The following is a 15494-nucleotide window of genomic DNA, read 5'->3' as shown; positions in this document are numbered from 1 at the left end:
CTAGAGGCTTCCATTGCCTTGGCAGCTCATGGCAAGAGCCTCAGGTGATCACTGACATCATAAATAAGAGTGTCAATTGTTAAATCAACAACACGAGTCACTGTGCACTTGCTCCTATACAGGACCTCTGTCCTTAATGAGTTGTACTATGAGAATTAACAATAAAACTAGTTTTCAAATAGTACTTTATACTTTGTGGGGTGCAAACTGTTGAAATCTTTACTTAGTATAGAGTTGATCTTCTGTATATAAAGATAATTAAAATGAATCTTAATGAAGAATGGGATGGTAGAGGGAGTAGGAGCCGGGAGGGGAAGAACCGCTGTATTTCCAAAAGCTGTACCTATGAAATTTTTATTTATTACGTAAAAGCTTTCAAAAAAAGATTGTCATTTTTCCAAGAGGTGTATGTCCTTTAAGAGAGCCCCCAAATCTATGAGCTTCTCACAATGCCTACAGAAGCAGAATAAGCAAAGATAAGCAAAAGCAGCAAAATTACTGGAGCACAGAGCGTTGATAACTAACTGCACGCCATGGGCACCCTCAGAGGAAGTTCCCCCTGTGGTCTGGGAAAACCTCCTGCTTCGCGGTGATTCTCAATGATGCTGAGAAGCATTGCTGAGCCTTCAGCAATGAAGCAAGGGCTGTGCCCTGCAACAGAGCATCCGGCCGCCAGCACCTCTTGCGAGTGCATCCTTGCAGAGTGGAGTCACAGCAACAGGTGTCTCAGATGGTGGTCGGGAGGCACTAGGATTTCTTGCCTTCGTTGTATCATCTTAGCTTCCCAGATAACAGACTTAGAGGAAAGGTACTGGACCCAAACCATGCGTGCACAATTGCTAGTGTGGTTTATCCGTCAACCAGTGTGACGTCACAGGCCTCCTTTCGTGCATTCTTGCTGCCCTTATTTATTTCAAAAGTTCTCACTACGGACTACAAAGCCCTTGATGATCTGGTTTTGAGCTCCTCTCTCTTTGTGAAAAATGGAATTGAATTGATTTTCATTTTATTTTAAAGGAAGGGAGATAGGGATTGTCCATCTTGCTGGTTCACTCCTGAAATTCTTCAGCTCCAGGCTGAAGCGGGGAGCCTGGAACTCAATCCACATCTCTCATGTGGGCGGCAGGGACGCAAGTACTTGAACCATCATCTGCTGTCGTCCAGGGTGTGCTTCAGCGGGATGCTGGAACTGCAGCAAAGCTGGAACTCAAACACAGGCACTCTGACACGGAATGTGGGCATCGTGTTCACTGCTCTGCCAAAGGGACACCAGTCTGAAATATTAAACTACTACATACTCCCAAGGTCTCCAAATAGTATAAAAACATAACTGAAAAACAACGCATGAGTGTTTGTCTAAATTAATTTTTTATTGCTCTCTATGGTGCTAGATAGACATCTGAATAATTAATACATAAACCAGTCAATAGTTATTTCTTAATGCTTACCATTACGTGTGGCAATAAAAATCACTTTCCACAAAGAAATTACATGGACACTCGGAAGCCAGTCTGGATCATTCATTTTGCCTCTCCGTTTTCCCTGGCAGCTTTGTCTACATGCTGGCTGCCCTGTACCCTCCCACCGAACGTCCTCCTGTTAATATCCCCTTATGCCACTCTTTGCCTTTTATTTATTTATTTGAAAGAGTTACACAGAGAGAAAAGGAGAAGCAGAGAGAGAGAGAGAGAGAAAGTCTTCCACCTACTGGTTCACTCTCCAAATGGTTGCAAAGACCAGAGCTGAGCTGTTCTGAAGCCAGGAGCCAAGAGCTTCTTTCAGGTCTCCCACGCAGGTGCAGGGATCCAAGCACTTGGGCCATCTTCTATTGCTTTCCCAGGCCATAGCAGAGAGCTGGATCAGAAGTGGAGCAACCGGGACTTGGCACTGGCGCCTATATGGGATGCCGGCACTGCAGGTGACGCCTTTAACTGCTACACCGCAATGATGGCCCCCACTCTTTACCTCCACATCCATCGAATGAACACTTTATACATGTCCTCAGTTGGTTCAACGTGTTCTGGGCAGTCACTAGATAATCTAAATCTGTCAAACCACGCAATGGAGATGCTTCCACTCAAAGGAGTATATGGCCACAGAAGGAAAGTATTTCTTCAGAGTAGCTACTTTCTAGTGAGATTTCTTACTGGTGTGCTCGTGGGATGCACCTACTGGTATCGGCACAGGCGTCAGGCAGGAATCCCAGTGTCGCAAGGAGTTGTTGGATAACTGTTACATGTAGGGGTGTTAAATCTTGATTTAAAATGTGCTTGAGGGCTGGCGCCGTGGCTCAATAGGCTAATCCTCCGCCTTGCGGCGCCGGCACACCGGGTTCTAGTCCCGGTCGGGGCACCAGATTCTGTCCCAGTTGCCCCTCTTCCAGGCCAGCTCTCTGCTGTGACCTGGGAGTGCAGTGGAGGATGGCCCAAGTGCTTGGGCCCTGCACCCCATGGGAGACCAGGAGAAGCACCTGGCTCCTGCCTTCGGCATGGTGCGCAGGCCACAGCGCACCGGCCGCGGCGGCCATTGGAGGGTGAACCAACGGCAAAGGAAGACCTTTCTCTCTGTCTCTCTCTCTCACTGTCCACTCTGCCTGTCAAAAAACAAAAAACAAAAAAAAGCCAAAAACAAAAACAAAAACAAAAAAAACGTGCTTGACCCACGTTCTCAGCCCTAGTCCATGTAGCACCTGAGCAGTGCAAGAAGATCAGCGAGGCGCTGTGCCGCCCAGCTGGAGACACCAGACGCCACTGCAGGCGACCCGAGGGCAGTCCCGGTGGCTGAGGACACGGCCGGAGTCCGCAGGGTCCTTCCACACCTGGTGATGCGCCCAGCAACCAGCGCTTCTTGCCACATCCCCTCCCTTTGTGTGGACTCTTCTGTCTGCTCCCCTTCTAGCCTTAGAATTTCGGAGAACTCCTACTCATCCTTCAAAACCCACCTAGTGTGTCATTTCCTCTGAGTTTCCCAGTGCCCTCCCATAAGGGCACCCCTCCTTGGGTCCCTGCTGCCGGAATCTTGAGTAGCCATCGGCTGTGGGACTTCATTCTGTGTCTTCTGAGAAGAGTAGCAGAGAGGGGTCCATGCTAATCCGCCCTTTCCTTCAAAGTGGGTTATTCTCAAAACGCATCGAATGAATCCACAGAAACTGGCAGGCCTATTTTACCAGTGCCCAAGGAGATCCAGGTCGGTGGGGAGGATCCAGGGGGCTCGCGAAGGATCCTCATCAAACCACCCCCCTTGACCCACACAAGTCCCTGTCGCTGGGCGCGGGCGGGTTGGGAGAGGGTGGTGGGAGGACTGGGCCTGGCCTCAGGCATTGACCCACAGAGATCTTCCCCCGGGGAAGTGGAGGGCAGGAGAGCCGGGCGGCAGGTAGGGCGGGAGGCCGTGGAGGCGGAAGGGAGTTCAGAGCCCGGGAGAGGCCGTCAGAGGAGCCCTGGCTCGGACCCAAGCAGGCGGAGCGGGAGGACTCATTCATCGCGGGCCAGCCCACGCGCGAGCCCGCCGAGCAGGCTGGGAGGGGATTTCCTCGGGCTCCCTCCCCCGGGCCGGCGATTTCAGTCCCAGGCGGGCAGACGCACGGAGCAGCGCCTGGCGGGGCGGGAGCTTCCGCCGAGCCGCAGGCAGCTCCGAGGGCCCCGCGACGCCTGGAGCACGGGGACCCGCTGGGGGCCCCCGGAGGTGAGGGGCGGCGCCTGGCGGCGGGTGCGGGTGCGGGCGCGGGTGCGGGCGCAGGGCGCGCGGGCGACGTCGCGGGCCCGGAGACCGCGCGCTGGGGGAGGCTGGAAGGGAGGGCGCGCCTGGGCAGCCTCAGCTTCCCGGGCCACCTCCCCGAGGGGCCTCAGGCAGACCTGCAGGCAGCGTGTGCCAGGAGTCAGGGGGTCCCCCCGGGACATTTGGCTTGGGTCGCCCGCTTTCTCCCCAGCACCCCGCATCCCCCCAGCGGCTTGTGCCTGCGACGAGCCAGTCTTCAGCGCTCCCGCCCGGCGGACCTGCGCCTGCCCTGGGCACTGGAGGGGGGAGCCCAGGCGGTTCCTCCGGCGTGGCAGCTCCGGGCCCATTGGCTGCCTCCTTCCTGGAGCGGGTGTCGGGGTTTTGGCTCATTCACCAGTTTCTTACTCTTGGTTTGCTTGTTCGTAGTTGTTTGAGCAAGGGCCTGGATTTTCGGAGCGGGGAGGATGTGGGGGGGGTACAATTTCTGCTCCCCCCGGGAATAAGACAACTGCCGCTAACGCCGAGTGAGCACGGGCCGGCCTCGGGCAGCGTGCGTGGTGCAGCGGAAAGCTATTTTGGAGTCTCCCAGAGAGACTTGGATTCACAGCCCGGGTCTTCTCCGGTGTACTCGCTGAGCTCGGCTTCCTCCTCTGCACGGCATCTTTATGAAGAGGACGGGCGGGCGACCACACAGGGCCGGCCCCGGGCCACCTGCCAGGCACACCTGGGCTTTCCTGATCCACACCTGTGCTCCTTCCTCCCTCACCCCTTCCTGCCACGCCCCTCTCTCACTGGCCCCTCCCCCTCCCCTACAGAGATAACCCCGACCTTGAAGGCACTCGGCAGACTTGGGAAGTACCAGGGGAGGGGCTGGTTCCTGAACCTGTACCCGCACTCCTACAAACCAGCTCTGCCCCGCCCCAGAGCGACTTTTAAATGCGCTATCACCTTTAATCATAGTTCCGTTTTATTATCATTGGCTGATGAGGAGCTAAGGGCACACACAGGTTAATGGATTTGCGTAGGGTCACGTGGCCAGGCGTCATGGGTCCGCAATTCTCTTGTGCAGCAGACTAGATCTAAGCTCCGTGCTCTTGGCTGGGGCTCCTTGCTGCCCTTCGGTTTCTCTACCGGAAAGGGCCGAAGGACCTCGCCTTTCCCCCAGCCGCACTTCCTGTCTGTCTCCTGCTCCATGCAGGTGAGGAGGCGGCCTCCTGCCCGGATTCGCTAATCCGTTCACTCATTCTTGCCTGGTTCTTTCACTCCAGTGCTCTGCTCATGCCCTGAGATCCTCCGGCCCATGCAGGCCGGGTCTTCTCTGTTGGTTCCTGGTTCCATAGCCAGCACCTTGAAGGGCCCTGGTCTAAAATGTTTGATGAACCCTTTGTGAGTAAATGAAGCCGACTGGGGGCCAGCGCTGTGGGTAGTGGGCTAAACCTCCTCCTGTGGCACTGGCATCCCATGTGGAAGCCAGTTCGAGTCCCAGCTGTTCCACTTTCAATCCAGCTCTCTGCTACGGCCTGGGAAAACAGTGAGAAAATGGCCCAAGTGCTTGGGCCCCTGCATCTGCGTGGGAGACCTGGAGGAAGCTCCTGCCTCCTGGCTTCAGATTGGCCCAGCTTTAGGCGTTGTAGCCATCTGGGGAGTGAACCAGTGGTTGGAAGACCTCTCTCTTTCTCTCTCCCTTCCTCCCTCTCCCCTCCCCTCCATCTCCCCCCCCCCCCCCCCGTTTATTCCTCTCTTTGTAACTCTGCCTCTCAAATAAATAAATCTTTAAAAACACAGGAAATGAAGCTGATCATATTTCTGACACATTGCGTGTACTGGGTAATGGATTCGAAGTGGATGTGCTGTTCGGGATGCACAGAGGCTGGTGCAGGAGATGGTTACGATGCAAAGGAGGCAGTTCTACTCTAGGCTTGCGCAGGGGTGGCTTGTTATATATTAATGTTAGCCGTCACAAAACACACCGAACACCAGAGTAAGGGAAAGGGTTTTTGGGGAACACCCTACAGACTGGAGTGAAGGGGCGGCGAAGGAAAAAGAGAGAAAGTATAAGAGAGAGGAGAGAGAAGAGAGACAAGAGGAGGAGAGGAGCCAAGAGAGCAGAACCAAGAGGGCAGGAGAGGAGAGCCAAGAGAGCACGTGTTCAGGAACAGGCCCTTTTAAAACTTTGCCTGAGGGCGGGCAGGGAAGCAGGAGCAGCGAATGCCATTAGGATGGGGGTGGAGCCTGGCTCAGGTAGCTGGGCCAAGCGGCCACCTGGCTAAAACTGCGCCAGTTTCCTAACATGGCTGAGGGACCAAGAGGGGCGGGTCATCTCCGTGTCTGCTTTGTGTCCTCTGGTCCCAGCGCAATGCCAGGGACTTGGAGGGTGCTCAGCAGGGCTCTGTGGAGTGGCTGGAGAGTTCAGAGTCTCTAAGGGGGCATTAAGACTTCCCTGGAAGAACCTACTGGTGAGGGAAGATATCCCGGCAGAGGGAGAGAATGGAAGGTGTGGGGGAGGGGCATGTTAGGTGCAGCTGTTAGGGTAGCCCTGGGAGCACCTGTATCCCATGTGGGCGTGGCCGGGCTCAGGTTCAGGCTCTGCTTCCCGGAGTAAAGCAGAGAATGAAAGATCTTTCTCTGTCTCTCAAATAAAAAAGAAAGGGCCTGGCGGGGGGTGGGAGCTGGAGCTGCCAGGGCCTGAGTGTGGCTGCAGTGCAGGGTGATTTGGGGGAGTGAATGGGAGGAGATGAGGGTTGGTGCATAGGCAGGGCTCAGGTGAGCCCAGTGTGCCTTGTCACGGAGCTTAGGTTTTTTTTTTTTTAATTTTTTTTTAAGATTTTATTTATTTGTCAGGTAGAGTTACAGACCGTGAGAGAGAAAGACAGAGAGAAAGGTCTTCCTTCTGTTGGTTTACTCCCCAAATGGCCACAATGGCCGGAGCTGTGCCCATCTGAAGCCAGGAGCCAGGTGCCTCCTCCCAGTCTCCCATGTGGGTGCAGGGGCCCAAACACTTGGGCCATCCTCCACTGCACTCCTGGGCCACAGCAGAGAGCTGGTCTGGAAGAGGAGCGACCGGGACTAGAACTGGTGCTCATATGGGATGCCGGTGCCGTAGGCAAAGGATTAACCAAGTGAGCCAAGGCATTGGCCCCGGAGCCTAGGTTTTATACCAAGGGTGCTAGGTACCCACTGAAGGGACTGAGCAATGGGAGAGACACCCCTGGTTTGCATTTCAGAGGTGGTCCTGAGGCCTGGGGTCCGGGAGATGATGCGAAGGTGCTCAGGCCTGATGTTGTGGGGCTCACCCAGGAAGGGCCCCTGGCGGGTTTCTGTGACTGAGCATCTGCGACTTTGCTCTCAGCTGGACGCAGCTGGGTCACAGCTGATCTGTTTCTCTAGAGAAAGTATTGAAATGTATGACTAATTTACATCTGTATACTTCTCAGCAAATTCAAGGATCTCCTGTTTGTTCCTTTGCAATCCTTTGTGTTTTCTTATGTAAGGGGTGCTTTCTTATGTTGTGGGTGGGATGCCAGGAATTGAACCCAGCTCTCACATGCCAGTGTGTCAGATGTGCCAGGGGCCCTGGGACGGGCCAACTATGCTCCCTTTGGGTCCCTTATTTGGCTTTATAAAAGGAAGTTACATTTCTGCCCACCCTCAAGCTTCCTATGGTAAATTGTCCAGAAGGATGACTGGAGAGGCTCTGTTCCTGAGAGAGAAAGAGAGAGAGAGAAAGAGAGAGAGAGAAAGAGAGAGAGAGAGAGAAAGACAGACTGCAGGGAGTGGTGCCTCGCTCCCAATCTCGCGTGGTACTTACTCGTGTTTTATTCGGAATACACATCAGATGCTATGTGCTGAGCACTGTTCCAAGGGCTTTATGGGAATAAGCTAATGTGATACTCCTACCACATCTAGAAAATCCACTCTCACTGTCCTCCTGCAGATGAGATTCCCAGACACCCAGAGGCTTACTAAGCTGCCCAAGGCCACGGACAAGCTGTTGAGTGACAAAACCAGGATTTGAACTCAGGTACTTCAGAATTGCTCGAGAATTTGTGCTACTCTATGTTAAACAACAGTGCTTTAGTTCTTTATCTGTTTATTGTAAAATTAGAATTGAGAGTTGAGTTGGTTGTTGCGGGGATGCAAAGAAACACAGTTATGGAACTTTAGAAAAATGAAAGTGGATTTTCTTACAGAAAATTGATCTGATTTGGTTGATTGGTTTGACACTGAGGAGTGGCTTTGTCCTTTGGATTGATGGGTAGACAGGTTCCATAAGCTCAGTAAGCTAAATGTGTAGCTCCATGGGTTGAATGACAATGTATTTAATGCATATTTCCCACAAGGATTATGCCAGAAATTTCAGTCTTGGAACTAATTTTAATTGTGAAAAAAATATTTTCACTTATTATCTTAATATATGCAAGAAGGGACATAGCTTTTCCAAATATTCATAAGGGGATTTATGAACAAAAGATGTGACGACTTCTGGTGTGTGGCACTTGTAAGCATCACCGGCCCTTGTGTCTTGGTGGGGCTGAGGTTCCTGGTCAGGTGAGGTGCAATGGCTTGTCCATAAGTCAGCAAGGGCAGTGGAGCCAGAACCAGGATTATCTGAGTCCTGTAATGTCAGTGCTGTTTTCGCGGCTCCATTCTTCTATGTTCCATGTCTCCTCCTTTGTTCTTTTGATGGTCCATTCGGCAAACACTGTGTGCTAGGTACTCTAATAGGTGCCGGGCTACAGATGGAACAGAAAATAAACATTTCCGATGTTTCTGGAGCCCACGTTCCAGTAGACAGACAGATAAGATGTGAACTGGATATTTTTAGGCAGTGGTTAAGTGCTGGGAGGAAATAATCCGGGACGAAGGGTAGAATTTATGGGCGTAGGGGTCGGGACGGGCAGGGGAGCTCCTGGGGAGGAGCTATTTGCTGTGGCCATCAGCCGTGGGGGTGTATGCTGGAGCACAGGCTGGGGGAGAAAGGATGAAGTGGAAGGAGAAGCAAGTGCAAAGACCCTGAGTCCGAGAGAGCTGATGTGTCCCAGGAATAGGAAGAGTCCCTGTGGCCACAGCAGAGAGGTGTTGGGTGCCAAGGGCAGAAGCCGAATTCAGCAAGGCAGGCAGGAGCTGGGTCGCACGGGGCCTTGTCAGCTGTGGGAATCTGTGCTTATTTGTCCTCAGGAGAATGGGGAGCCGCTGAAGGCTTTTAAGCAGAGTTGATGAACTCTGACTTGTGGTTTTGCTTTGTTGTGGAGGGGGCAGGAGTGGAACAGAGGTGGGGGTAGAACCTGGGATATGTCTGATGAGGCCCTGTAGTCTACTCCCTGGAGAGAGATGAGGATGACCACTGTTCCGTTTTGTTTTAAAGATTTCTTTATTTATATGGAAAGTCAGTTCCAGAGAGAGTGAGCAAGAGAGGTCTTCCATCTGCTGGTTCACTTCCCAGATGACCAAAACGGCCGGGGTTGGGCCAAGCAGAAGCCAGGAGCTTCATCCAGGTCTCCCACATGGATGGCAGGGGCCCAAACACTTGGGCTATTCTTTGCTGCTTTTCCCAGACCACTAGCAGGGAGCTGGATTGGAAGTGGAGCATCCAGGACTGGAACTGGTTCTTATGAAGGATGCTGGAGTCTCAGGCCACAGCTTAACCTGCTATGCCACAGCATCACCCCCTGCCCCATTCCTTTTTTTTTTTTTTAAGATTTATTTATTTATTTGAAAGGCAGAGTGGCAGGACTGGAACTTGTGCTCATATGGCTTAACCTGCTGGACTACAATGCCAGCCCCAATGGCAGGCGATGGCATTCTGTCCCTGGGTTCTGACTGGATGTGGTGGTTGCTACTGCCGTCTAACCACTCACTCCAAAACCGGGTGACTTGACACAACGATCATTATCTTTTGTCACAGTTCTGTGGGCTGGGAATTTGGGCAGAGGGCAGCTCTGTCCTTCATCGGCTTCCTGTGGGGTCTGCAGAGGTCAGATTGCTCTGCTGTGTTCAGCAGGCGGGGGGAGCTGGGCGGGAGGTGCAAGCCGGTTTCATTCACGGGCCTGCCACTTAGTGCTCTTCCACAGGTGGGTAGCGTGGGCCTCTCGGAGTGTGGCAGCCACAGGGTGGTCAAACTTTTTATATGACAAGAGGCTTCAGAGAGGGAGCATTCCAGAAGGAGCACAAGCAGGGGTTCTGGGTCTCGTAAGGCTGGCCTTGGATGGTACCCAGCATGCCCTGCCACGTGGTAGTGGTCAAAACCAGTCACAGGGCTGGCCAGGGAGAGGGGAAACAAATCTCATCTCTCAGTGGAGAAAAAAATTGCAAATACTATGCTCTGTCTTTAGCCTGCCACACTGGGGTGCTGGAAACTGCGTGGTGGCCACCAGTGTGAGGATGCCGACCCACTTTTTAATCTAAATTGCAGTATGCAATTTTGGAAAATTTATAGGTCTGCATTTCCCACTGAGTAGGGAGGGCCTGGAAACAGGAGTGGTTTCTTTCCATTTCCCGCCCTCCCCCATGTGTTTCTAGAACCCAGCACAGGCAAGGCACTCAGGGAATGCTTGCCCAGTGGCAGGAGAGCACGCAGACCGTAAGCATTGGTTGGTTATCAGATGTGGCATACAGAAGAATCCCCAGGGGAGCTGCTAGAAACGCATGCAGATTCCTGGGCAAGACCCCAGCCCACACCCTCTAGGGCAGGCAGTTTTGATCCTGGCTGCACATTTTAAAACACCAGTACTGTGCCCCTCCCCCTCCCCCCCTCCGCCCAGGCTCTGATTCCACTGATCTGGGGTGAGTGAGACAAACAGAATCATCAGAGGATTTGGTTGTGTGGCCAGGGTGGGGAGCCACTGCCTGGGGTTAGAGCGGGCTATCTTCACCTAACCTCCCCGGGTGATTCTGATGGGACAGGGAGGTCAGACGTCCTCTGCCCGGGTCTGTCCTTATTTTAGCACTGCAAATCCCACATTCCGGGAAAGCCCTGGCCCTGTGCCAACGGGGACCATTATTTAAGAAACATTGCAGAGGCAGGGAAAGGTTTTAGTTTTTTTTTTTTTTTTTTTAAATATCTACAAATATCGAATGAAAGTAGTGATTTTGCCTCCTTACTGTCTTGGGTAGTCTCCCAATGCTGTCCAGCAGACCAACTTTGTTGAATTAAGGAGCAAGTGGCTTAGGGTCAGGGTCCTCCTTCAGCCTTGTGCACCAGTGGACTAAGTCTATCAATTCACTTGGTGAATGTGCTTGTCTTTGGGAGTTCTTCCAGACTGTTCCTTAGTGTGCACAGATAGCTTTGAAAACACAGCCATGGTCAGCAAGCATTGGGTGTTGAGGAGAGTGCAAGACCCAGGGTGAAATTCCTGTGTCTTCTACACCACCGTGTATTGCCGTTGCTATTACATAGGTGCATATTTGTTATATGGAAAAGCTCTGAGGAGCCGGTGTGGTAGAGGAAAGGCCAGGACCTGCCCTCAGCTCACTGGGTTTGCTCTGCTGTCACTAGGTATGCAATCATGGCTGCCTCTTTTAGCCTCAGTTGCTCACTGACAACGTGAGAACTGGAGTAGGCATTGCGGCACAGTGGGTTAAAACGCCATGTGAGATGCCCACACCCCAAATCGGAGTGCTGGTTTGAGTCCCAGCTACTCTGCTTCCAATCCAGCTTCCTGCCAGTGCATCCTGGGAGAAGCAGATGATGACCCAAGTATTTCAATCCCTGTTACCCACGTGGGAGACCCAGATGGAGTTCCAGGCTCTTGGCTTCAGCTTGGCCCAACCCTGACCGTTTGAGGAGTGAACCAGCAAATGAAAAAATGGAAGATCTCTCTCTCTGTCTCTCTCTCTCTCTCTCTCGCAAATAGAAAAATGGGAGATTCTCTACCTTTCAAGTAGATGAAAACAAACATTAAGAAATAAAGTGGGAATTTTAGGGGCATTGTTTTGCTCAGTGGTTAAGATGCTACCAGGGTTGCCCGCGTCCCATACTGAAGAGTTTGAGTCCTGGCTCTGCTTCCTATTCTAGCTGGCTGGTGTGCACCCTAGGAGGTGGCGGATGATGGTTCAAGTACTGTTGCCCACAGGGGAGGTGGGGATTGAGTTCCTGGCTCCTGGCTGTGGCTAGGCCCTGCCCTGGCTATCATAGGCTCATAGGCATTTGCGGAGTGAACCAGTGGATACAGTATCTCTCTGTCTCTTTGCCTGCCAGATAAACAAAAATCAATTTAAAAAATTAACGTGGGTGAATGGGAAGAGCTGCCAAAACAGTAAATGCAAATGGTTCTGTAGCCTGGGAAGGGTGAGTGCTCTGATTGCCTTCGAATGTTCTGCCCTGTGTGTGGCGGAAGCGCTGGCCTTCCACCCCCACCCCAACCCCCCGCTGCAACTGGGGAAGAGAGGAAGTCCGAGGAAGAAGCTTTGGCAGCCAGTGGGCCGCGGAGAGCCCCAGGGAGCACAGCCACCCTCTCTGAGCCGCCCTGATGGTTGAGGGCCAGCGTGCATTGCTGCAGGACGGAGGAAGACTTCTGGAAAAGGGGGCTTTGGAAGGCCTTTTCTGTCTAAATCTTTTGCCGATTTCTTCCAAGTGTATCTTCAGAGATGGAGCAGAAACAACCACAACCACAACCCCGTAATACTGAAAGGCCGGTTCTTAATTTCCGTAGCTAAAAAAGCATCCTTTCGGGCCCTGACCACACAGAGACTGCTGTGGGCCTTGGCACCGCGGGTAATGACAGTGTGCGGTGTAGTGGTGGAGCCTGCCCATCCAGGGGCCTCTCCAGTTACCAAGGTTGCCTAGCAACGCCACCGAAGGCCTGCCCACTGAGCCCCACTGGGCAGCCATGGGGTACGGCCGGCACAGCCTGCTGCCCAGGCGCCTGGGCTCCCCCGGCCACATCAAGGCTGAACCCTGCACTGGCAGGAGCCCGCCTGCTACCAATGAGTGGGTGGGGCCCGCTGTTTATATAAGGATAATTCAGGCATTTAAAGCCACTTGTTTGAATGCAGCTGAGCAAAACTGTCTTCCCGCCTTGGGTGTGGCCCTGCCAGTGCCCTCCCGATCGAGGCAAGGAGGAAGGGCATGCAGTCTGTCCCCGTGCAACACCACCAGTGCTGTCCTGTCCTGGCCGCTGGTCCCCATCTGGACGCCCGGCGGCAGCACCGAAGTGATGGGGAGTCCCAGCCTCAGCTTCCCACCGAGGTGGTGACCTCCCCATTCTTCTACAGCCTCCGTTCAGGAATTCCTAGGGTCTGGCGGGGCAGCCAGAGGAAGAGGGAGAGGAGGGTGGAAGGAAGAATGGGATGAAAATGACCCACCAGAGGGTGGGCACCTGTATCCCATTTGCTGTCGGAAATCTCAGGGGCAGCAGAAGTTGCAGGGGCTCGGGGCTCAGCCGCCCTGGGCTCTTCTCCCAGCCCCCTCCTCACTGGCTGTAGGATCTTGAGCAAGTTACCCCGGGAGCCTGAGTTTCCTGACCTACAAAATGAGGATGTTAGTACCCTCCCTCCAGTGAATATCAAGGAGGAGAGCGCTCATACAGGGCTTGGTGTGGGAGCTGGCACATAATAAGTGTTTGGTAGCCCCCTCTACACAGTTACAAAAAAAGCAGTGTTTAAAATTTTTTTTAGTTTCGTTTTATTTAGAAGACAGAAGGACAAAGACAGATAGAAAGAGAGATCTTCCATCCACTGGTTTACTCCTCATATGCCTGCAGGAGCCAGGTTGAAGCCAGGAGCTGAAGTTCAGTCCGGGTCTCCACCATGGGTGGCAGGGACCCAGCTACTAGAGCCATCCCCGCTGCCTCCCAGTGCGCATCAGCAGGAAGCTGGATTGGGAGCAGAGCTGGGACCAAGCACTCTGATACGGGATGCGGGCACCTTGAGTTGCATCTTAGCCACGTGCCAAACGCCCACCCCCAAGAAGCTCTTGCTGTCTCCTTTGATTCTCACAACAATTCTGTGTAAAAGTGAGCCCCATTTTACAGCTGAGGACACCGGACTCTGTGTAATGAGATGCGCGTGCTGGGAGTAGAACTCTGGTCTTCTGGTCTTCACAAGGAATGGTGCTCTCCAAAGGCAGCGAGAGCCCCCTTTTGGTAGCCGGTGCAGCATGGTGGCTTCACAGATCTCTGACAACGCGGGGAACGCAGAGCAATAATGCGGTGGGGGCCGTGTGCAAAGGAACAGGTGGTGGGGGCACTGTCAAAGTTTCAGGTACTGTGGTGTGGCTGGGATGCCTCCCTCCTTCTCTTTTCTCCTCCTTCTGCCTTCCTTCCTTCCCTAAATCCCTCCCTTTCTTCCACAAGTATTTTAAATAAACTTATTTTGGAAACATTTTACTACATTAAAAATACATATGTATATGAGAGAGCAAGAAAGAGAGTAGCGGTTTGCATTTGCTGGTTCACTCTCCAAATGCCTGCAACAGCCAGGCCTGTGCTTGGCCTAAGCTATAGCCAGGAACTCACTCAGTTCAAGTCTCCCACAGGATGACAACGAAAGTCCAGTTGAGCCTCCCTTGCTGCTCCCCAGGGCCTGCCTTGGCAGGAAGCTGGATTCAGGAGCCAGAGCCAGGACTCAAACCCTGGTACTCGGATGTGGGCATCCTAACCCACATTGTAACTGCTAGGCTAAAACTCCATGCCTGGAATAATTTTAGAGGGATAGAAAAGTTGCAAAGGTGGTGTAAATTTCCAGATCTAAGTATTTTTTGAATATCTATTGTGTGCTAAGAAGAGTTCTGGGCACAAAGAACAGAGCAGTGAAACTATCTCTGCCCTTCAGGAGAACATCCCAGGCTAGGTGAGCTGGGGAGGCCGTGGGGACCCTTAGCCTCCACGGCTCTCAAAGGTGCTGCTGCATCTGCCGTCTGGTGTGCTGGCCAGAGAGCTACGGAGCCTGTTCCACTCCCCTTCTGCAGTGGGCCTGGGAACCTGGATGGAAACAGATGTTGAACACCTGCTTCTGGGTTCTAAGGCAGTGCAGGCCATTCTGTGTGCAGGTGAGAGCACTGTGCAGGTGGCCCGGAGCTGGGACTCAGCCCTGGTCACACAACCAGGAAGCAGCAGCGTGGAGACCAGGAACAAGTCTGATCCAAACACAACGCGACGTGAGCGTCACTCGCAGCAGGAAGACTCCAGATAGTTGAGAAGAAATTCTTGGCTACTGGGGTGTGTCGGTCAGGTTCCCTGGGGTAAGGGGCGGAAACAGATCTTGGCTGATTAAATCAGGAAATGAGTTTTATTGAAAGCACCGTGGGTGAGGCAGAGTCACCAGAGACAAGACTGGGAAGTGAGCAGAAACCAAGGGAGCTCTGTTACCTAGAACCACACTGACGTCCCCTCCCAGAGCCAGGCAGCTGAGGGCAGCCCCCTGGTTGCCTCTGCCAGGATACAGCTGGATGCCACGCTGACCCCAGTAACGAAGCTGTCTGCACACCAGATACTGCTGCCCCATCCCCAGCTCAAAATCATAAGCAAACAAACGTAGTTGTTTGGTCCAGCCCAGGTCACATGCCTGAGCCCTAGCTTCCTTGCACATTGGGCTTCTCTTATGGGAAGAGGTCCCTGTTGCCCACCAAGCTGAGAGTAGGAATCTCCCACAAAATCTGAAAAATGACCACGACGTAAGTGTCATCAAAAGAATGGGGCTGGCGTTGTGGCGAGCTGGGTAAGCCACACCTGTGATGCGGACAGTCCCATGTGAACGCTGGTTCCTGGCTGCTCCACTTCTGATCCAGCCCTCATGATACGCCTGGGAAGGCAGTGGAACATGGCCCAAGTATCTGGGTC

The 15494-nt window shown here is 53.1% G+C and overlaps 1 protein-coding gene across 3 annotated transcripts in view; it reads left to right on the top strand.

Moving 5' to 3' along the window:
• The first annotated feature begins 3603 nt into the window (after window positions 1-3603).
• The window catches only part of RHBDL2 (rhomboid like 2), a 53113-nt gene continuing 41222 nt past the window's right edge, over window positions 3604-15494 (top strand). For 2 of the 3 annotated variants that reach the window (XM_062191015.1, XM_062191017.1), the window contains exons 1-2: window positions 3604-3684; window positions 7652-7738. The gene's annotated coding sequence lies outside the window, so the exon portion shown is untranslated. The remainder of the gene's footprint in view (window positions 3685-7651; window positions 7739-15494) is intronic. The other variant, XM_062191016.1, reaches the window with a different exon arrangement.

This window comes from Lepus europaeus, chromosome 5 (assembly GCF_033115175.1).
Source record: "Lepus europaeus isolate LE1 chromosome 5, mLepTim1.pri, whole genome shotgun sequence".
NCBI classification, from domain to species: domain Eukaryota; kingdom Metazoa; phylum Chordata; class Mammalia; order Lagomorpha; family Leporidae; genus Lepus; species Lepus europaeus.
This window is presented reverse-complemented; position numbering and strand designations above follow the sequence as displayed.